This window comes from Rissa tridactyla, chromosome 6 (assembly GCF_028500815.1).
Source record: "Rissa tridactyla isolate bRisTri1 chromosome 6, bRisTri1.patW.cur.20221130, whole genome shotgun sequence".
NCBI classification, from domain to species: domain Eukaryota; kingdom Metazoa; phylum Chordata; class Aves; order Charadriiformes; family Laridae; genus Rissa; species Rissa tridactyla.
The window spans coordinates 19,903,008-19,926,649 of NC_071471.1; the positions used below are offsets into that span (position 1 = coordinate 19,903,008).

The 23,642-nt window shown below is 43.0% G+C and overlaps 1 protein-coding gene across 3 annotated transcripts in view; it reads right to left on the reverse strand.

Annotated features, from left to right (window-relative positions):
* SPSB4 (splA/ryanodine receptor domain and SOCS box containing 4) overlaps nucleotides 1-22,845 on the reverse strand; it is a 95,544-nt gene extending 72,699 nt beyond the window's left edge. The window contains exons 1-3 of one of the 3 annotated variants that reach the window (XM_054206976.1): nucleotides 22,572-22,845; nucleotides 21,052-21,407; nucleotides 17,587-17,825 (exon numbers count right to left, since the gene is read on the reverse strand). The gene's annotated coding sequence lies outside the window, so the exon portion shown is untranslated. The remainder of the gene's footprint in view (nucleotides 1-17,586; nucleotides 17,826-21,051; nucleotides 21,408-22,571) is intronic. The other 2 variants (XM_054206977.1, XM_054206974.1) reach the window with 2 other exon arrangements.
* Between the last annotated feature and the right edge of the window lie 797 nt (nucleotides 22,846-23,642).

Genomic DNA, 23,642 nt, shown 5'->3' on the forward strand with positions numbered 1-23,642 from the left:
TTATGTTCAGCGGTAGCTTCACTTTCACTTGCGCTTTTGTTTCATAGTCTCAGAAATATGTACTATGTCAGAATCTCCTTTTATTTCTAACTGTTCTCTTCTCTGGGCCCTGGCGACACAGGGCTTCAGCTTCTGTGCCGTTATTAAACAAATGCAGCCAACAGCAAATGGCTGCATTTTAAAATACCCTGTCTTTAAATAAAATAAAAGAAAAAAACCTCATCAAGCTTTACTGGTTTTATAAAGGAGCTAAAAAAAAATAAAAAATAGAGAGGTAATGAAAAAGAGGAGGCATGGAAGGTCAAATGAAGAATGGCAATTTCAGTTCTTCAGCAGATTTTACTACATGGGCAGCTACTACAACCAGGTATTTCTTCATGCTACTGGAGAGCAGGCTATTCCACATTTTCCATATTGCAGTATTAGGCCAATGCGAAGGAGTGGAACGCAGCAGGACACATTAAGGGGAATACACGATTTTGAAATGTATTCTTTCTGTGCTCCCATAGACAAACATTCTAACATAGCCAGAAGTGCTCAAAAGCACCCAGGAAAGATTCTTTGTAGGCTGGATAAGTCACATTCATTCACCTTTTAGAGCTCAGATAAAGTGCAAAGGGAAGCCAAGAATCTCTAAAAGTACTGAAAGGATAAAAATGAAAACAAAGTCCTATAAGCTCAAGTAGATGACTGACACGGGATCAAATAAACTATCTGCACCAGCATCCTGGTTTCTGCTGAGACAGAGTTCATTTTGTTTCTAGTGGTTGCTGTGTTTTCAGATTTGGTTTGAAAGCATTTGGTATGCAATGATGCATATTGTTTTAGTTGTTGCTAAGTGACGTTTATGTTAGTCAAGGACTTTTTTCAGCTTCCCACAGAAGCTGAGAAGGAGCACATACAGAATGATGGAATGGCCAATGGAATATTCCGTACCATAGATATGACGCTTGCTCTACAAATAGGGGCTGGCCGGTGGGGTGGGGGGTCCACAATCTCTGCTTCGGTCAGGCTGGGCAACCAATTCACCAGGCAGTGAGAGTGACCTGCCTCGTATGTTCTTTTACCATTATTATTATTATATCCTCTTCCATTATCGTTCTATTAAACTGTCTTTATCTCAACCCACAGGTTGGTTTTTCCTTTCCCCGCCTTTTCTCCCTACCCTTTGGGGTGGGAATGCGGGGTGAGCAAGATGTTGCGTGGTCCTAGTTGCTGACTGGGGTTAAACCATGACAACCAGCAGACATACTTCCACCTTCTAGAAAAATAAGTGCCAAGTCCGGGAATGATCAAGCATAGTTGAGGAGACCCACTCTGTTTATTTACTGACAGAGTGATGAAGTGTTTCAAGAAGAAACAAAAATCACCAGACTCTCAAAAGCCTGAAGAGCCTGGGTGACAGCTGGCTTTCGTAAAGCACCAAACAGCAGATGGGGCATAAATGTCTTGCAAAAAACATCTTGCAAGACTTGACTTGGTAAGTCACAAGGCAGCGTTCTTCCTTTTAAAGAACTTCTACCCCAGCTATACTGTCCCATTGCAAAGATCATTTCTGAAAGAAGATGAATAAGAAACATACACTCACAATGAAAGGAAATAAAAAGAAGTCTAGGAAAACAACACCTGTAAAATTTACCATCCAACCATCTTTTAGAAGTTAATTAAGTCCTTATATTATTTACAGGGGCCAACACCATGTAAAGTGTTTTCTGCATGTATTAAATATGGAAATGAAACAACAGCTGTGTTACATGAAAGCTTTCTTTCCAAAAAAAATAAGAAGTAAAAAGTTGATTTTCAAATTCATGTGACGGTTAAGTTACTGTATAAAAAAATATTATTTTTTGGTGGCTGGTCCCACAAAGGTATATGTGCACATCCGAGCATAAAACAGCTACCTCTTTAAAATCAAAATTAAACTTAAGCCCCAAAGCCCCTCACATCACGCTTACAGGAGGATTCAGAACAATCACAAGAGCTGCTTCCCACTGAAACAGTACCACAACTTGAAAATTACCCCATATGAAATCAGCTTGAACAATCCCCCTTACATCTTTCCAAGCCATGTAAAAAGAATCTGAAAGTTTAAACAGTAATTGCATTTAACTTGACGCCTGCCATTTCCAGTATTGCAGAAGCACTCATAGGTTGTTTCAAAGGTGCGATGGCAAATTTTGCCCAACGAAGCAATTCAAGACTTGATTCCCCACTAATAATCCTGAGGGGAAAGAAATACTGACACTGATATACACACAGGGAGGCAACAAGGAACAAATGTCATCGGGTAAGTGAGCCTTCCTAGGAGGACACATGCTCAGGGATTGTGTAATTCCTTGAAAAAAGGTGCTTGATTATTTGAGCTTGAAAGAAGGATATGAAAAGGGAAAATGTCAGATGTTCAAAGGGAACCCTATCGATTTCTCTATGAGATTTAGCTCCACAGGCCTTTGAAAACTTCCTTGTTAAAGCACAAGACAATTGCCACATTCCTGTCAGGGTGCTGAGGAGAGATGGCCGGGGAAGTCCTCAGAGCATCCGCCAGTATCACTTCCTGATCACATGAGAAACTCCACTTGGCACAGAGCTTTACCTGGCAAATCACCAAGAGATTATAAACACCAAAGTGACTCACTTGGCAAGCCACAGGCAAACATTCTTCCTAATGCGCCCCAAACTGTAACATAAATAGGCTGCTAATAGATAGATCAGTAATTCAGAGGAGTAAAATGCATCATTATAAGTACATCGATACGTGCACAACTGTGCCTTTACTCTGGGACATGCTTAGTAAGTACTTCGGTTTGAAACCGTATCTTCCGATATTATGTCTTTCTTCATATAGGGACATTACCACATAATTTAATTATATAATGAAATATTTTGCAGATAGCTTTGTATGGACATGGGACTGAATAACAATGTAGAAATCTTACAGTTACTGATGCACTCAAGATGCAGCAGTTCCTAAGCAGCGGTACAGCTCAAAAACTGCCTTTCATCAAACACTTTGCCCCCCACTGTAACATATTACACTCTCTCACATCCTAGTTCTGGGGAGCTGGTGGTTGTTCTCAGCTTCTGTTATAGGGCCAGCTATATCCACGCTGATCTCATTCAAGTAAATGCAAAAAAGAGTCAACATTTAATCATTTGCACCAGTACAGCAATACAAGGTGTGACCCCGTGCTGGCTGTGACCTAACAGCTCTGATTGCTGGTCTTTAGTAGCAACTGACATGAAAACTTTACATGAGGAGGCAGCGAGGGGCTGCAACGCACACCTGCTCACAACCCATGCAACATCAACGTGGGCTCCACAGGGAGCGACTCATGCAGAAAGTCCTGCTGGCAGCTCACAACCATCCTGCTGGCTGCTTGCAGGAGCAACCTGTCTCAAAGCCAAGACCATCTATCCCCTTTTCATGTCTGCACCCTGTCCATTTACACCAAGCAGATGGCAGAGACCCACAGTGAGGCGAGGAATGGCAGCAGAGGCACCACCTTGTCCTTTACCCCGCCAGAGGCTGCTGTTGGAGGAGCACAGCCCTCCTCCACTGACAAACATCCCCTCCCTGCTTCCACACGTAACACCATTCTTCCACCGCAGAAGGCTCAGAAACACCACACTCACACCATCACTGTCAGGATCTCCAGGCAGCTTCTCCCCACGGAGCTACACAATTATCACACAGCAGCGGCTGGTGGGAAAGGTGAGCAGAAGGCTCGCAAGGGGAAGAGAACTGACTATCGACTCATCTGGCAAAGGTGCTCCAAACCAGCCTCCTGTCTGCAGGGCTGGACGGCCGCACCACACAGCATTGGTAAAAGCTGTGGGTCGACCTGAAAGGACAGAAGATTATTCCTTTCAGATTACGTTCTATTCAATCCATTTACAGAAATATTTGGTTGTAAAACCTTCTCAACCGTCTCCTTAATTAATAAAAACTTGCTGAAGCACAGCACTGTCATTCAACTCCTGTGACTTTTTGTAATATTATACTACTTAGAGGAACTTGGATTTCCTTGCCTGTGACTTCTCACTAGACACATAAATATTCTGAAATTAAAAGAACACACATTTGCACTGTATAGTTTTGCTTTGAATTTTTTCCCAAACTTCGCTCTTCCAGTAATTTCAAGCCACTACAGGAGTTAGAATGTCAGAAAATATTTCATTCTGTCTCAATATACATGACCTCCCCATTATACTCATTTAGTTACTACAACTGAAACACTGTATTTCATCACTTATCCCTGTGATAAAAGGTATTTTGTGGAAAAGAAAGTAGTGTTTTCATGGGAAGAACCACACATTAGTACACTCCTGCAGCAACAGGAAATCTCTGGTTGAGAAGACTGTTATGTTTTTGTAACCTAAATTATTTCTGTCTCACAGTTTCACATTTGTGCCATGCTTTGTCAGGATATGATGATTAGATTAAACGTACTGTACAAGAACAAGCCAACTCCAAACAGGAAAAGTGTGTCAACGTCGCTTAGCAGTGTCCTCATGCAGACTGCCAAAATATTTAGGGAAATTATTCACAACAAAAACACAAATTATACTTACCAGAGAAAGGCTTGCTGGGACATCACTTTGCTGTAATTAAATAGCGTGCATTTTTTAACAATTCAGTATGTTGGCATCCGTAAAACATAACTGCTGATAAAAAAGAAACATGCTTTCTGCAAAGTCAGCTTTCAGCATTCATAGTTATATTTCCCTCTGGATTATCATGAGCTAGACATGCAGAAAGCTTGAAAAACCATGCACAAGAAATGACACCACATAAACGCAATTCAAAACTACAATAAGAAGGTGTTAAGGCTTAGGTTAATTCTGCTAAATTGACACTTATCAAAAAAGTGAGAAGCTAGGCGAGTCCCAACTAACGATACTGATTGGTGAAATTATCTATCAGAAAAAGCAGGGAAGGCAATCCCTCTATCTAGCAGCATTTCCCATTCTTTTTGCTATTGACCCTCGTTGGGCTTTTTCCTCCCTGCAGCCAGACCTCACTGCCACCTCCCCCGGCTTTGTCACCACCAAGCACTCCTGAACGCTAAGAGAGCTGCAACAGGAGGCTTTGAACCAAGGCCTCTTCTCCGTGGGCACCAAAATTGCTTGTTCCCCAGATGCCCAATACCCACTAATACCCAAAGTGTTTGAGTTCTCCGAATCTAACCCTGGTCCTAACGACTCTACGGGAGGAATAGGAAAAAGAAAAACACCAGCTCTGCTTTGCAGGGCAAGTTGATGAAGAAGGGTTAAAAAGTTCAAGAACAAGGACTTTTCCCTCCATCTAGACAATGTAAAGGCATGAGGCCCAGTGTCTATCAACTACGTTCCCAGCGTGCAAACAGCTACATAACCATGACAACATTGTTTTGAGGGTGACAATGAATTAAGCACATTTTTGGCACCCTAAAAAGATTGGCCAGCTTGGATTCAACTAGAGATCCTGGTATCCAACACTGTTGATTTATTGCCCATTTTGAACAATGTTGGCTTTCTTTGTCAAACTGGGAATATACAGTAACAACGCACCCAGCCAAAAATGCTTGGACACTTTAAACTATCCTGCACTACAGATAAAATTTTATGCTGCATGCACACTTAGCAAATGACATTTAACATGTGGGATGAACAATGCAGCAGTAAGTCATGACTCCTTCAATTCCTGAAAGGAATGCAAATCCTGAAAATCCCAAGGACATTCCTCCGTAAAGGGTAACTTGTTCTATAATGTTACAAAAATGTAATTGTTTCAAAATTCAAGATAAGCTTGTTATTAAAATAGACTGTGCATTTAGCCGTTTGGAATTAGAATAATCTGAAATACCACACCATCTGTACCACCAGAGTTAGAAGCAGTTTAGTCATATGATGAAGAATTCAGAAAGAATCTTGAGTAGCTATGAGTACAAGTGGAATGTATATTTTTAAATACTTCCATTTACTGTAGTTTGAACTGAGCTGACTTGAGGTTTTGGGTTGGTTTTATGCCTTCCATCTCTCTGCATGTGTTTCTGGAATTTGCCTCTCTGGTACTGAAAGTTGGTTTTAAATGCAAACATTTATATTCTGAATAAACATGAAAGATGACAAAAACCCACTTTGATTCTGTAAACAGGTTTTTTGCATAATGACTTCTCAGTTAGAATACTGCAATGTAACTTGAAAAACAAATATAGTAACATAATACAATAAAAATTACCTTTTTTACTATGTAAGTACTTTTTAAGAACAGCTACATTCCAGTTCTAAAGTTACTGAAAGGAAACATTTACTTTCTTTTCACGGTATTTAACAGGAATACCCATGTGACTCCACAATTACCATAAGCTTACAGATGTTCAAGCTGCTACATCCCTTCCACCACCCCTTCCTATTCATTCTTCCCTTTTCTCTTGCAGCCACCTGAATTCAAATGGCCTTGAGATGGCTCTGCCTCAGAAAACTAAGGTAGGTAAAATCTAGTATTTTATTTTGCCAGGTTATTTCCAGGTGGATAAGCCCTCTGATCTGGCACATCAGACAGTCATGTAAATACTTGCTCTGGCGTAAGGGAAGGGAGAGGGGAAAAAAGAAAAAGCTGAAAGGCAGAACCACCTATTTAAGCAGCAGCCCAAATTGCAGAGCAAATTTCCACAGTCATTTCAAGGTGCCCTGAGAGGCACAGCTGAACTTCACGTCTAAATTCAGTACAGTTGAGCTTTTGCTTACATCTTCCTCACCCTTCTGCCATGAAATGATGCATCTTTCATCCCTCAGCCACCCCTCTGCTACAGTAAATACCCTCCTGTCTTTCCTGAATGTCTGACGTAGCCTTTCTGAATATTCAAGTGTCAGGGTTATATTAAAAGAGCAAATTAACACATGAAGAAGGCTTAACACCAAATTGAGAATTATGTTTTCAGCTCTACTTTGCATTTTACAGGATCATTTGCCATTTTACATTTCTACTCAGCTCTGCTTCACCAAATAAGTAATACCAATAGGTGTCAGACCAAGTGAGATTTAAAGCCCAAAGAATAATTAAGTTTTAAAACTGCAGTTTCTCTCCAGTCATTACTACTTTTCACCAGTCTAATACTTTTCAGATAATTTATTTTACTTATACCTCTACAGCTTTGTAGAAGATCAATACCCCTACAGCTTCAATTTCAAAAGCAGAGCCTTCATTAAATGATGACCACGATGGCTGAATACCTTCCCACTACCTTCCTTTTGCTGTAATGTACAGTGGAGCCAGTTGGCCTTCAAAATGAAAAACTAGAAAGTCATAGATGAGAAAGAGACTCCTGGAAAGCTAGCCAGCAGCAAATCCCAGTGGACGCGCCAGAGATGATCCCTGACAGGATTGAGGGGAGGACCACAGCTGATAGAAAGTGACAATCAGTCAGACGAAAGCTTCCCTAGCTTAACACAATTATTCACCAAAACTTTATTGCAACTGCAGAAACTGTAATAACATGCTCTAGCGAAAATCTTGCCCCTTAGTTCAAGGTTCAGTCATAGTATTATACATGTTAACGTATTCCAAGCCTGGTGAGCCTCCGTAAATCATCATGGAGCCTAGGTCTACAACTGGTTTTCTAGGGGCAGTATCATGCTGAGGATAAGGAGGAACACCCACTAATAGCAGCTCCTGTTTTTTAATCACGAGGCTGCTGTAGACTTACCAGACTCTGCAAGAGATGGCTCCGCTCTCACAGTGTCTGTCTATATGTTTTGCAGTCGGTGGATGAGTCGAGTGCTTACCCTTCTCTACCTTTTTGTCTTCAAAAAGACATTCACTAACAGCTTAAAATTTGCAATGCTCTTGGAATGGCCGAGATAGTTTTGTCATCGTCTTTCGCTTTTAAGCCTTACTTTGTTTAATTGTCAGTTGAATTAAACTGGCAGCATACAAACAATACCTGTCAGATTCTCTCACCGTTGGCGGGCCAGAAGCAAACCCATCAGATGCTCCAGCTGAAGCAGCCCATTAGAGGCAGCTCCTGATCTGACCTGGACAGCTTTAATACTTCCAACAGTGCTGCCAAACGCCAGTGACAAAAACATATTGTGCCCCTGGCCAAACACAACAGACAACTGTTGAAGATATTCTCCCCCCTGCAGCAAGTTGAACAGACTCAAAAGATGATGCCCAAAAAGGCTGTCTCGGACAAACGGTGGGTGATGTGTTGTAGGGGAGCAACAATCGCACAGAGGGCTCAGGGCCATTCCCTCTGCTCGGGGTTGCATAGGCAGAGGGGGAGGGCAGGGTTGGAGGGAACCCAGCCATTGTGCTTGCACAAACATGTAGAAGATGAATACAGGAGAACAAGTTCAGTCCTGAACAAAAGCGTATTCTTTTGTTTAATAGGAAAATAGGCTTACACAATCACACCATCTGCATCCCTCCTAACCCTTCCCCCTTAACTATTCCAGTCAATAGCCACCACCAGCCAAATTTGACACCGGCAGCAGGCTTAAAGATAACTATGTTCCTCTAGGAGGGACAAGCTGGGGAGAGGACAGAAATCTTGGAAATGACCGCACAGAAGATCAGGCTGGGCTGCATGTTCACATCTTGCCAAAGAATCCAGAAGAGAATGAACTCACTTCATAGCTGTAACTGTGGGCAAAGTGTCCGAAAGATTTCAAGTTAAGTCAGCCACAAGACACAAATCCAGGAAGCAACGCTTCATTAGTCCTGCAGTTTCTAACGTGACTTCTTTTAAAGAACAAAAATTAAGTAAACAAACTTTATATATCTTAAGGAAGCATCATCACAAATTCAGATTATGTGGATGATTTTGTATTTCCCAAGTGAGGCGACAAATGAAGTTACATACAGCTTTTGAGCGCTAACAAAAAGACAAACCAACTTCCTGTTAAATAAATGTTTTCTCAAAAAAAACTCAACACATTTTTTAAGCAACAGCAATCAATTTCATCTGTCTTAAACACACGCCTCTGCTAAAGCCCATCTGTCAGTGGAGAACAATTGCACAGACAAATGAGGATGATGGAGAAAGTAATATCATAGAAATAAACCGCCTGAGCTCCAAGCAACAAAATTGATTTTCCTTATGCACATAAAAGCTTTCCCATTTTTCAAAGTTGTATTTTCATTTGTGTTTGCTATTAATTTAGGAAATAGGGCACTTGGTAATGCAGGAGAGGCTGGGAAAGGCCATAGGGATTTAAGGAGTTAAAGATTTACAGCCAGCTATGTCCCCACATCAAGATGCTGTGGCTCCTCCTGGAGACACAAGGGAGCCATGGTGAGAACCCAGGATGGGTCTCACAGTGGTGAAAACTATGTGGAATGTTACTTTCTTTCTGGATCCTTCATTGCCCTAGAGCCAGATTAAGCAGAAAGGCTGCCTTTTCAAACAAACACTGTTCTACAGAGAACAAGTATCCCAGACTCTTTCCAATGTTAAAATCAGAGAGGGCCTCCAACTAGGAAAAGCCATGGTGAAAGAAGTTGCTACTCTGAGTAGCGTTTACATCTCTTTACTACTGACCTAACAGTGTACAACCTAGAAGAGTTTCATGTTACAAGTGCCAACAATTCCAGGTATTTTTGACCACAGGAAAGTACTTTAAAAAACCCACACTAGACTTCCTAACAGAGGTATGGATAAAAATAAATCAGCTTTGTGCCTACCTACAGGAATCTCAACACAGACTATAATCTGTAAACTCAAATGCAAGGTCTGTATTTCTCAAAATAACTTCACACTGAAGTTCCCACTGCTAAGCAGTCTTCCACAAAGTATTTTCTTTCAAGCGGCATTTTATTTGTAACAGTTAATTACTAATAATATTTAATTCTTTAATGCATTGGGGGAAAAGGGACAAAAAAAAAGATTGAAAATTATATGGAAGAAAATTGTACCAGGATGCAAGTTTTGAGGGGAATAAAAAAATACTAGTACTCGTTCTCTAGGTGTACTATCACTGAAATAAAATAACTAGCATCACATTCTGGCAATCTTGCAAAACCTATATAAAAATAAACATGCTACAATTAATCTTTGCACAAAGCAGAGACACATTTTAAGAAAGTAATTTATGCAGTACAGAAGTTAAGTGGAATGTTAAAATGTGGAAGTTTACAAATGCTTCTAACTACCTGAAGAATTTCTCTCATGAACAGTGATCTTCCCCCACAGTGAGGGAAGGAATGAAAAACAGGTATTTTCAATTTCCCTGCATATCATCTTCATCACAGATTTATGGTAAAGAGCTACAGATTTATGGTAAAGAGCTTTCAGCACAATCCCAGTCTTTCCGGTCTCCCTCTCTTTTCCAGCCCTTCCAGTCCTCCTTTCCCTGCACATCCCATTGTCAGCTTCTTTAATACTAGGAAGCCACATGTGGCTTGCTCAATCATGCAGCCTTCCTGATGGACTTAAATTTGTTCTCATATTAGGACTCAACTATTCGCAGAAAGCTGAAACATCCCCAAAATAATTACAATTAGGCAAGACTGGTTTATAAAGGCTCACTGGCTTTCATTAGTCATCAAGACATAAGATTCTACACCAAACTCATCTCATTGCATAACAGAAGGAAGACTTTATTTGTGTGACCCTGTTGGGCTTTCTCTTCTTAAGAATTAAGGCTTTGACTCTCCCCCACCTTCAGAGCTCTCTACCATGCGAGTCTTCTTGACCTTACTCCAGAGGCTTCATCATCACAACTAATGGCTAGTGGATGCTGCTCCTATTTTCTCCACAGGCACTGGCCCACTCTAATTCCTGAAGATCACTTGTTTCCAAATTATAAAAAACAGCTGCAAATATTATCCATACCCCACAGATGGGATTCACCTAAATAAATTTCGATTCTATGGTGCATCAAGAAGAGTGTGGCCAGCAGGTCAAGGGAGGTCATCCTCCCCCTCTACTCTGCCTTGGTGAGGCTGCACCTGGAGTACTGTGTCCAGTTCTGGGCTCCCCAGCTCAAGAGGGACAGGGAACTGCTGGAGAGGGTACAGCAAAGGGCTACCAAGATGATTAGGGGACTGGAACACCTCTCTTATGAGGAAAGGCTGAGGGATCTGGGTCTCCTCAGTCTGGAAAAAAGACGACTGAGGGGGGACCTTATCAACACTTCTAAATACTTAAAGGGTGGGTGTCAGGAGGATGGGGTCAGGCTCTTTTCAGTGGTGCCCAGAGACAGGACAAGAGGTAATGGGCACAAACTTGAGCATAGGAAGTTCCACCTAAACATGAGGAGGAACTTCTTTCCTTTGAGGGTGACAGAGCACTGGCACAGGCTGCCCAGAGAGGTGGTGGAGTCTCCTTCTCTGGAGACATTCAAAACCCGCCTGGACGCGTTCCTGTGCAACCTGCTCTAAGGTGACCCTGCTCTGGCAGGCGGCTGGACTAGATGATCTCCAGAGGTCCCTTTCAATCCTATGGTTCTATAAGCTCATCACCGGGTTAAAATTAAGGCCTGTAAATACCCATTTCACAATGGACATAAAAGTAAATCTTCTCCAAAATTAGAGGAGAAAACAGAGGAAGGAATTAATCTCATACACTTCCAGAACAACATAACAACTTGTTTAATGTTCCCCTCAGAATCAACATTGAGAAAGGGGGAGAAACCAATGCATACATAAGACCACCAAAAAATACTCGGACATTCTTTTAATGTTTTAGTATCTTTAAGACATTTACCTCCAACTCCACAGCATAGGTTCTGAAGGCTAGTACAGCCCACCTTTCCACCACTGATGGAAAGAGAAAGGATACCCAAGCACACTCAACCACCACCTTTCATTAGGTAGCAGATACCTGGTTCAACACCAATCTACAGACTCACCAGTAATTATCAAACCATTTATGTCACGATTTTGATTAGCACAGTATAATCAAGGGGAGGAGAAAAGGCAGCAGTAGTTCAGGGTCTTCTCTGAAATTCTTGCAGAGAAAAAGAAACATTATAAACACAGCTCCCCATTTTCAAAGCTACTGCATGGATTTAAAGACAACCTATGTGAGACACTGCTTCTTCTAATACTGAAAAAATACTTGTATTTATTCAGAAAACTGTTCAAAATAATCTGTGGCCATGTACCAGTGGAACGGAGGGCATGTTCCTGCTGGGAGGGCAAGCCAGAATGAGATGGAAAGACCTATAATTTGGAAATCAACAATTTGTTTGGCCTGCAGCTGAAAACATGGAAGATGAGCCACATGGAGCTCCAGGCTACCACAATACCCAAAAGTCAACCGTAGATTTGTGCTGCAGTAGTTACTAACTGGCGAGTTCTCTGGTACCATCAGCTCTGAAGCAGAGCAAAAGGCAAAGGGAAAAGAAGTGCATGCTCTTCTCTGTGGAGGAAGGATTCATTGTGATCTAAGCAGGGGGGAACTTTCAATACTAATAAAAAAATAAGGTAGCCCATCTCCATTCAATTGCACTGTGCAGAAATCACTATGATTTATGACTTCTGCCGAGATCCCAATTGCAGAAAGGAAAAAACCCACCCCTGTGTGTGCCTCTCATCCTAAGCATACACCATGTCATGTCTGTGCATGACACAAGGGCAACGAAGGCTGCCTGCTTTACACAGACAAAATATTAAAGGAATTAATTCCTAAGGCAATGGGAAAATACTACATGGGAGAACTTCCAAAACACAAATTCTGCTTATTTAAGCTAAGCTGCTTAATCAAGTTAATTGAAGGAATTAAGAAAGCATCTGGAGAAGAACACATTCACCAACCAGTCTCTAGCCACTCCTGATCTTGTGTTACTTTTTCTGGGCGCAAGTTCCCCTGCTGGCACAGTACAATCTATCATCAGCCATTACACTGATTACCATCCATTAGTTTTGCTAAGTACAGGCATGAAATTCAAACCTACTTTTGCTATTTATTTATAAGCTATTCACGTATTTGATATGAAGCAACTGTATAATGCTTCATGTTAACAAGAGAAGAGTACTTGAATATTATGACCTTATCTTCACAAAAAGTTGTTTACTGAATTTTTTGTTTGTCAAGACGAGCAGGAAGCTTACACTCTTTAAAAATACATCTGATTCATATACAGCAGGGGAATGGGTAAGAACCCATGAGAATTACAAGTTTTAAGTATCAGTCCCATAAATATAAAATTCAATTAAAACATCCTTCTAGAAAACACTGAAAACAGAGTTGGTACTCTTACAAAACGATGATTTTTCTTCCCTGCTATTAAGGCGGAGTGATTAAAATGAAAGATAATCCCCTTTATTTCAAAAGCTAATTATTACATGTAATAAAAATTTCTTCTTGCACCATAAGAGACCTAAACACAAGAACTGAATTCCACCAAGACCATCAACCCACACATCCTTGCTATAATACAGTAACTGCTCGAGTTTTCCCTTACACTTATATTTATGCAATAGACTATGAGGCTCAGCTTTGATTTCAGCATCCCACATTTCTTACCACTTAGGAAACCAAACACAGAACAGCTGTGGAAGCAGAAACCACTATATGCAAATATTCAGATCAAAAAAAGTACAAGCAGAAAATCCATTGTGAAGAGAAAATCCATTGTGCTCTGTGCTGAAAGCTGTACTAAAATGCCAGTTCTGCCTTGGTGTAAAGATATCCAGAGGAAGCATCCCGCACCCATTTTTCCACAATGGGTGTAAAGAGCTGCCTGCTCTGCACAGTTCAGACGCCTGAATGAGTTAAGTGCCCAAGTTGTGTATACTGCCAGCATTGCTCCGGGAACCAAGCTGCTTGCTACAGTCACTACTATGTTTCCTGCATTGCTAATTCAGACATCTAAACTTAGATGCCAGATTTAGGCAGTGGTTTTCCCACTCTTTTCCAATACCCCAAAATGAAAAGAAAAACGCTTCTGCATAATTCACTATCTTCATCCATTTGCAGAACCAAACAGGATATCAGGCCTCCACACACTGGAATTATGTTACATCAACAATCAATCAATCTCAGCAACCTCTAGCTACAGGGAAAGAGATACACTCTCACCCCTCATCTCCTGAAGCTGCACACCAGGCAGCATTCACTACTAAGCCACATTTCTGCCCAACCTCAGGCATAGCTCCCCAAGCTCCGCCAAGTTCCAAACTATTTTACACCAGGGAAAACATAAAGTCTAAAAATAGAGGGAGTAAAGGGAGAGGGTTGGCTTCTGTATTCATTAAGACTTTCTGCTCACACGTGCTCTATTAGCAGGATGTGGATGGAGTAGAGCAGTAAAAGCTAGCTGATCAGTCAGTCTCACATCCCTGAGTGTTGATACACTTCAGCTTGAATTTCCCCCGCGTGTCTTCTTCGAACAGTCAAACTGAGATGGCCTGGCACACATGGATTTTTTCTTCTCTTGCACTATTATTCAATGTTGCTAGAAAGAGGTGCAGATGAATAAAAATAAACGGTTGATTCTTGTTACAGGCTCTAAGAGTAAGAAACGCAAGCAATTATCAATGCTGTAGGTGGCTCACTGAAAAAAAAAATAATAAATAAAATAGAAAATGTGGACTGAAGGACCGCTGTTTCCCTAGACATGAATTCAAGGCAGCAGCTTTATGCACGTTCTCCCATCCCACCGCAGCTTATTGAGGTGCGGGAAGGTACGTTACCTCATCAGTGCTGACTTCTCACAAGAATCTGAGCATCACAGAAGTATCTTACAACAACTCTGAGAGTTTCATTTGTGCACCCTGCCCATGAAGTCTATTTTTACTCCCCATTTCATTTTTTAAATCCTGATGAACACTTAAGCTTAGTTGCGCTGACAAATTAATCACCTTTTCTCCAGGTCTTCCAAGAAGTTGTGCTGTTGAATGTTCCTCTCCTTTCCTCCTCCCGCTACATCCGTGCTTCAGCACATGGCTACTGGGAGAGTTACTGTACAGGCAAGCCCTTCCTTCTCTGCCCTTCCATCTCTCCACCCACACGTTTTGCTTCACATACCGTTAATATGATTGTTAAGAAACTTAAGAACAACCACTACATATTCCAGGTCTCATGCTCATGCTTGTTTAGTATAGCTCCTTCTATTTAAACCTCAAAGGATGAGATAGGATACATGTTGTAACAACTCCTTCCTGAGCACATTCTCACATCTTTGGTGGAAGATCATTGCACTTACAACGCTGCATCTTAGTCTAAACAAGCCATCAATGAACTAACTACGTGTAAGATTTTCTAGACTACTGGAAACAGTTACATCAGCACTGACCAAAGTACAAAGGAACTTCTTTATTTTATGTTTTAATCATTTTAAATAATCAGCAGCTTCAATGCATTATTTGCCTTTGAATACCAAAGATGACAGAAAACACACCCTTTTTATCTTGTGACATCAAAACCAAGGACTGTATAAATATTTAGTGAACAATCAGTACACTCTGAATTAGAAGTGAGAACATCACAGTAAGAATTACCCAGATGTTAACAGCATCAGAGACTGACAACACTGAAATGCAGGGACACAGTCAACAGCTGGCACAACCCAAGTGTAACACGAATATGCAGCAACGGCATCAAAATGAGGTCGGGATGACAATGTTTGGTGTCTTTTATACACTTTGATGTGTATTCATCTTGAGTTCAAACAACTTCTGTCATCTCTGACATGCTTGATAACAGTTCTCTACAACAATGGGGAAAATAGTATTTTGTCCTTTTTATGATACATCATAATTTATGAAAACCAAGATGACATGATGCAACTAAACCTTCTTGAGAGATCACAGCCCCAGAATAACCCCCTAGCTGCTGTGCTCCACAGACAGGGACCTCGCTAAAGCATGGGATGAAACCATCAGAGTTCAGAAATGAACCATCAGTTCATAAATTCGTCAACAGTCTCAGGTTTAACACATGCTGCTTCTTCCCTATGCAAAGGATAAAATAATGATGCTGCTGAAGTGAACTAGCTGGAGCCCCAAAATATTCCCAGGGCCTTGAAAAAGTTCAGCAAATGCTGGTATCACACACTGAGGTCCTCAATTTAAGTCCAGGTAGACCAAATGATAAGCCTACAAGGAACAGATACTCAATTCCCTATGCAAATATGTCACACAAATCTGAAAAAATATCTTCAAGTCAACCTTTTTACAGGTTAAATAAGGATAAACTTTGAAGATAACCAAACAAATGGAGTAGTTACATTTTAATGGTCTTTTTTTAACCTCAACTAAGTGTCTCTTTCAGCCAGAAAAGCAAATAATACAACACAAACAATGCCATAAAGACCAGATTTCAATTTTAACTCTTAAATCCCCAGATTAGCTACACTGAATTTTGGGATCATTTTTAACTTGAGCCAACAATTCACATAAATGAAGTCAAATACAGGATACGCTACAAAATAATACGTAATTACATCACTGAGCAAGAAATACTAGTATGAATAAATTAATATTTGAATTTCATTTTAAAGCAACTATTCACTTCAAAACACTACAATGATTCTGCTGCCAAAAAGCTCATGACAACCTTTGGCAAGGAACACAGCAGAGCTTATTCTGGAAATGGAGTCTAAAACATTTAACTTGGAAAACAAAGTTTCAAAAGTATCACTGCTGGCCCCCAGACTGTTGTATATGTCCAAGCTACCTTAAATTAATTTTCAAAACAAGAAACCTTTTATTATTTAGCTAGTAACTTACAAAATAGCTAAAGTTCTGAAATAAAAATTCCCTTCATCCAACACTTAATCCAACTATTTCCTTGGCTACACATAGGTTTGACTGTCACAGCATTTTATCACGTGTGAAGCAACACAGTCATCATTGACAAAATTGTGCATTGTGTGTCTTTTATCAAAAATAGTTTAATTACGAAATAAGCTCAAGATTTTTGCGAATAGGTCAGTGTTCAAAGATAACAACAGCCAACTTTCTTCCAAGCCATTTCTGGCCCACCCTAGCAAAACTATTTTTCAGAATATTTTTAAATAAAAACAAAAAAACAAACTCATAGATCATGACCATGCCTACCATCACCACTTAGGGATTTCTGTGGACAGCACATTCTCAGTATGAAACATACCACTGACGTAAATACTTTGTGCAACAAGGCTCTCTTTTAAAATTGTGACCTCCAATATCTAATGAAAAATGTAGCCCTCCACTGGAGGGAATTTATTGCTGCGTTCATTGAAGAAGAGATGGAGGAGAAAAAGTAAAAATTAAATGACAATTGAATACTTAAACCTTTTGTCAGCTTTGAAAAATCCCACCGTTTTCCATGCCTAAAGCTATGCCAGTGCTCTCACATGAGTAACGCCCCCTTGAAAGGGCAATTCTAAATAAGCCAATTTTTAAATATTCGAGAAACACCACTTTCAACAAAGGCTACTGAATTTAAAAAAGAATCGGAAGCAGCATTGATCAGACTACTGAATATTGCAGTCTAATCACAAGAAAAACTGGAAGCCACATGGAGTAGCTGCTGCTGCTGGGTGTAGAACGAGTTTGAAAGGAGGTACCAGCCTCACTTTTCCTCCCTCACACAGAGCTTTGCTGCGTTCAGGTACCAAGCAGAAAATCTAGCCAAGAAATATGATAGCAAAGTGCAAGCCAGCAGTCCTCACCGTAGCCCTTTATTGCAGCCTCAAGACTGAGCCACTCCACCGAGGGGAGGTTTCAGGAGACAGAGCTATTGCAGTTCAGAGCCTGGTTTGGTTCCAGGGCATGGACTGGTTTCTGCAGGAAGGAAATCCTCATTCTTCTGACAAGACAGCATAAACACGGGTAATCTTTTCTCTCATTCTCAAAAGCCCTTTGCAAGATCTTCTTTGGGAATTGTTAACATAGGAAGGGACAACCCAGCCTGAAAGAAGTAAGTGCATGCCAGACTTTGACAATAAGGTAAAATGAGAAAGAAGAACGAGCTTTTGGAAATCGATGTATTTAAATCAAGAAAGCAAACTCAACTAAAAAGTCTGCTGTACAGCTCTGAAAGAATTAGTTTGCATTCAGCTCAAAGATGGATTTCATACTTTGGCGCACACCAAATCATGCTTGTCACTTCAGCCTCTGACAAATCCTCAAAGATAAAGTTGCTAAGTCACCCGGGCTCTGCACTGCAACACAATAAAACCTGTCATCTGACACCAGTCAAGAGCAGGATTAGCCAGTGATGTTCAACCCAAACATACACGGAATAAGCAGAGAGAAGCGAAATGCTCAGCATTGGTCTAAATGCATCTGTTCAGTATGAACAGATTTAGGCCAAACCTGAGCACCTGTGTTTAGCCTAGGTACTTCATTTCTTACTAAGGCGGAAAAACAGATACAAACTCCCTGTTGTGGTTTTTGTTTGGTTTTTTTTGTTGTTTTTTTTTTGCTATGGACAAAACACAACAAATTGTGTTAGATTTCTGCATTTCAATTGCTACACACATTAGGAGCTGCACTGCATTGGCCTCTGTGGCAAAGATGACATTCCTTTTAAAAAAAAAAATACACATGCACAACAAACATATATACACACACACACACATATTTAAATAGGCTAGTACCTGTCACTACTACATTTTTCGTTCAAAAGGAAGCAAAGGAAAGAAGTCAGCTCTATCTAGTGCTCCCCATGGCCAGGCCCAGTCTTTAACAGAGCAGAGATAGCCAAAATACAGCCATCAGGTTTTAATCAAATATGGCCAGTCAAATTGCAAGTTGCATTCTTGAAGCCCTGGCACCCCAGGAGCACTGCTCTCCCTTCCACAACACTGCTTGTGCATAAAAAAAAAATCATAAGCCACATTCTTCTTGCTTTCCTCTTTGATGCACTTTTCCATGCTGACACCAAAGCTACCAGGGCACATGCTTTTCTTTAAGCTTTGCTTTAAAATTAAATCTCTTCAGGGCAAGGATTCTTCTTTGCTAGGTCATGGATGCTACCCATTACACTATCAGCTTTCCACACACACACAAAAAAAACCCAAACCCCAATTTCGTCACTATACAATCTAAAAGACTGTGGGCCGCAAAGCAGTGCAAGCAGCTGAGGCCAGGAAAAGGCACTTCCTGACATCATACCCGACATCATTTTATAGTGGGATTCAGATAGCACCCACCATTTCACATACTCTTACCCTGGAGGGAGCTCAGGTCCAGTACACAGCTGCCTTCAAGTAACAGCAGCTTCAACAGTGTAAGAAAGCAACTTCTTCAAAGTAAAGGACAACAGCTGGTTGTTCCTTATTAGTAAACTCTCAATTCAGCCCTCTTAGAGTGATGCACCCTGGTATATTTGTAGGATATGGTCTACTGACCATGTTAGCGACCCACATGCAGCTTTTCAAAGCAAAAAAGCAAATAAGCAGAATGCCTCAACCAACGCCCACATACGACCTGAGCATAAGTTAACTTAAAGAAGTCTGAAGACATCAACTGCTCTTCCAGGAAGTACATGATGCATTAACATCTTACCCTACAGCACAGCCATACATCAGCTGACAGGGTTCTCCATCGCCCAAACCACATGTTAAGAAGGCAGCTGTAAGCCATCCCTGAAAGACGTGTGCCGCAGGGAGCGACACGGATTCACTCTCGTGTGCACAGGCCCCAGGAGACATGTACGGACCAGCTGCCTGGTCTGGAAGTTTCAGTCCACAGCACATGTTTATTTTCAAACAGTTAAGGCCAACAACAGTAACTTCCAGAATTATTAGTAAATATTTAGTAACACATAGCAACCCTACATTAAGTTTTGACTTCAAAAATTGGTTAGCTGTTCAACAGGTGGCCTTAAGCATTGTCTTCATCACAGAGAATGGCTTCATAAATACATAAGACCCCAGGACAGGACAAATGGCCTACATCTCCATTAGTCTCGAGATATGTACAGTACTAACATAGCTCCGCAAGCCCACACTGAATTAGCTGCATCCATCTCAACAGTGTTTTGCCAGCATGGAGCCCTTCGCTGACTGAGTCAGGAGCCCGGCTTTGCGTCCTGGATGGCACTGGGACGGCAGGCACCTCTGTGATACCAGTGATACCAGCCTCTGCTCCTCTCTACCACCAGTCTTGCCCTGGCCTTCAGCCAGGGTTTACAAAGTCCAGCAACGTTTACGTCAAACTTCTATCCTGGGAAACCTGCTAAAACGAAAAGACGTCTAGATTTCCTTTACACGGATATTCTATTAAGAAGAGTGCATTTATCCTCACTAACCGAGGGAGGAAACGGAAGCGAGCATCAAGGCCGCTCTGCGTTACCATTATTCAAGCTGGGATTTGCCATGCCTGGAAGCACTCTGAAAGCCTCAAATTTGCACTGAAGTGATGTTGCTCCAGCACAAAAGGAATCGAGTAAAGGATGTGAGTGCAGCAGCAGTGAGCAGCCAAGCAGGTTCAAGAGACAAGAGAGCTAAAACGCAGCATGGCTTACAGAACTCGAATCTGGTAAAGGCATCCCCCTTTCTACCCTCCTCTTCTTGGCCAAGAAGAATTATGGGGATGGGACAGTTGGGTATCTAATATGATGTTGCTAACCACTTTAACCAAGTATTTTTAACAATTAACATCTCAGAGAACCATGCTCTGCTTCCTTCCTCAACTGCTATCACTATGCCCCAAATGTGTAGATAAAACAGCTCCTCAAAGTCTCCAGCTGTCTGAATTAAGAAATGCCAACTCAAAGTATCCATCACAGAGTCCTGCAACACAGCATTGAGCTCCACTGTGAAAATTATTTTCCTTCCCCACAAAAAAGGACAGTGACCTACACACAGAAGAGGGGCAAACAATGATTGTGAGGGAAAACAAGACAAAAATAGCTTTCTTGATTTTTCTTGGTACATGGAAAATCCATTACAGAAGTTTACACAGCAACAATGATGCCTGACAAGTTAATGAGCTGCCGTTTGTGGAGTCACAGGAGAGATGGCCCATCATTCAGAAATTCCTACACTGCACAAATGCAAGTCATAAAGATGACTGCGACTTGGTCAAACCAGAAATCAGAAGTTCTGGTTCTTTCAAGAAGCAAAAGACTCGATTAGTACTTCATTAGGGGAGGGTTGTGCTTCTATGCGAAAAAATAAAAATCTCACAGCTCTAAAAAGCTCCTCGCAAAAAGGTGGCACGGCTTTATTACTCCAAAGCCTGTCGAGCAGGAAGCCTGGTGTTTCAAAGCTGCCTGAAGTGACGTTTGCAAAGACAAACAGAAGTCCAGTGAGCATACTGGTAGGACAGTATCTATCGGCTCTCCAAGCCTAACAGCGCCGGTCTGTACTTCCAGAGCAACACCCACATGAGGGCCTCAGCAAGGCACGGAGCTGTCAAGTTTTATCATCCTTGTGACGCAGGGAAGTACCGGGCCTCCCTTCAGCCCTGGCAGGGACACTGAGGCACAGGACGGTCATCCAAGGACATCCAGAGTCAGCAGCAAGACACCGAGGCACTTCAACTACCAAGAAAACCAGACTTCCATTACCAAGGCCAGTTATAAAACTTCCACTTGTTATTAAGAGAAGGTATGGTCTCTGGCATTACTCTGTCAGCGGCACCAAAGAACCTAATAGCAATTTGATATTCATGTCCCCGATGGGCTGCTTTAGTTACAGAAACAACATTAAAAATGTAGCATCCTTTGAGACGCTGTGCGAGCCGGGCCAGTTTCAGCCACAAGCATCAAGAGTAACTCTCTGGGGCTGTTTTTCCCCCAGAGGATAAGCTTCACAACGTGGAGATACCTTATCGGGGATCACTTCTGCCACCGAAGGCAAACGGAGCACTGTGAAAATATCAGTTCTGACTTAAGCACTGAAGGGCTGTAGACAACATCAAACCAGCGACTGAAGTAGCGGCTGGCCATCTCTCTATATAGGACGCTTTCCCCCCTGTAGCAGTATGCACTCTAAGTCCTAAACACAAAGAAATAAAACGGATTTGCTGCCAGCACGGCCGCTGCCACAGCAACTTCCTCGGCCGCCCTTAGAGCGCAGCCACCCCTCTCCGCAGCGCCGAGCGGGACCCCGGGGCAGCCCCCGGCACTCCTGTGGGAACGGCCCCCCGCCACCCACAGCGAGCCCCGCCGCCCGGCGGCCAGCGTTCGGCAGTAGCGTGAGGGGCAAATCCAGTCAATACCTTTCTTTGTTGAAACCCAAGTCTCGCATACAAATTCGGGCTTGACTTGACAAAGGTTCAGCTTGCCTCTTACCCTTGCTGAGAGGATAGTTCAGTATTTCAGAGCTGTCTAAACAGCTGAACTGAGGTCTGGCTTTTACTGCCGGAAAAAGCACCAAGTAACCACGGTAAAATATTAGCTTGTGGCAACCGTTAGGCAAGAGATTTTGCTTTCACCAGCGCAAAGTCAAATAAACTCAGTTTATAAGAAACGTAAACCTTTAGCTATCTAACATCTAGAAATAATCCTCTTTTATAGCTCAGGAAAGTAATTTCTATTGTGAAACGCTTCATTATAAACCAGAAAACGTCTCAGAAGTGTATTTCTTTAAACACCAGTTTAAAAGCCAGCACTGTTTAAAAAGAAAACCACCTCGTCCCGACATAGCGTGCAACAAGACACGGAATTCCCACGAACAGAAGCACCCACCCATCGCAAACTTACCATAAAACCCCACCGAAGCCCCTCCGCCGATCCGCTACGCCGGCAGCAAGAGAATCCAGAGGGAGAGACGGGAATCACAAGTAAACAAACTCAAAAAAAAAGAAACGCCGAAAAAGCCAGACGCCGTGACTTGCAGGAGCGTCCCCTTCACACGGTCCTCTCCCCGGCAGGGACACCGATCCCAGCCGCCGACTTCCCGGCGCTGCCGCCGCGCCGGGGCCAGCCGCTGCCCCGGGGAGCAGCCGGGAGGCGCCGCGGCCCGGCACCGAGGCGGGCGCCGCGCCCGGGGGGCTGCGGGCGGCTGCGCGGCTGGGGGGGGGGTGGCGCGGCCCCCGCTGTCGCTCGGCTGGGCTCCGCGGGGCTGGGCCGAGCCGGGCCACCCGGGAGCCCCGCCCGGTGCCGGCGGGGAGGCGGGAGGCGGCCTGCGGCGGCTACCGGGCTTTGTGCGCGCTGCCTCCCCCTGGGCCGCCCGCCGCCGCCTCATGCGAGAGCCGGCGCAGCCGGGGAGCGCGGCCAGCGGCGTGCCCCCTCGCGAAAGCCGATCCCGCTGATCTCATCACCGCGGGTTACTAATCCAATGACCGGGGAATTAACAACAGATGGCGACGCCCCTTCCACCCCACCACCACCGCCCCGGCCCGGCCCCCGAGCCGGGCAGCCCCCGCCCGCTCCCTGCAGCGCGGCCCGGCCGCCCCCCGCCGCCCACGCGTGGCACTCGGCCTCGGGCACGGACAAACTTTTCTTAAAAGGTGCGGCCGCCCTTCTCCATCCCTCCCTCCATCCCTCCGCCGAAGCCCTTGGGGCGAGAGGGAGCGGGCGAGGTGGTGCGCGGCCCGGGAGGCTGCGGAGACCCCCGGGAGAAGCCGGCCCCGCGGTCAGCCTTTCAGCTTGCCTTTCAGAAGAGAGAGCAACAGGGAAATGCCAAAAATCCTGCTAGTGGGTTCCTGCTGGCACCTCCTGGTCTGCAAGGGAGAGCCGGAGCAGAGATTGCACATGGGCTGAGGATAAACACAGCGTGTATATTCTTGGGGTGGTTTTTTGCATTATGTGATCTCTCTCAGCCGTATACAT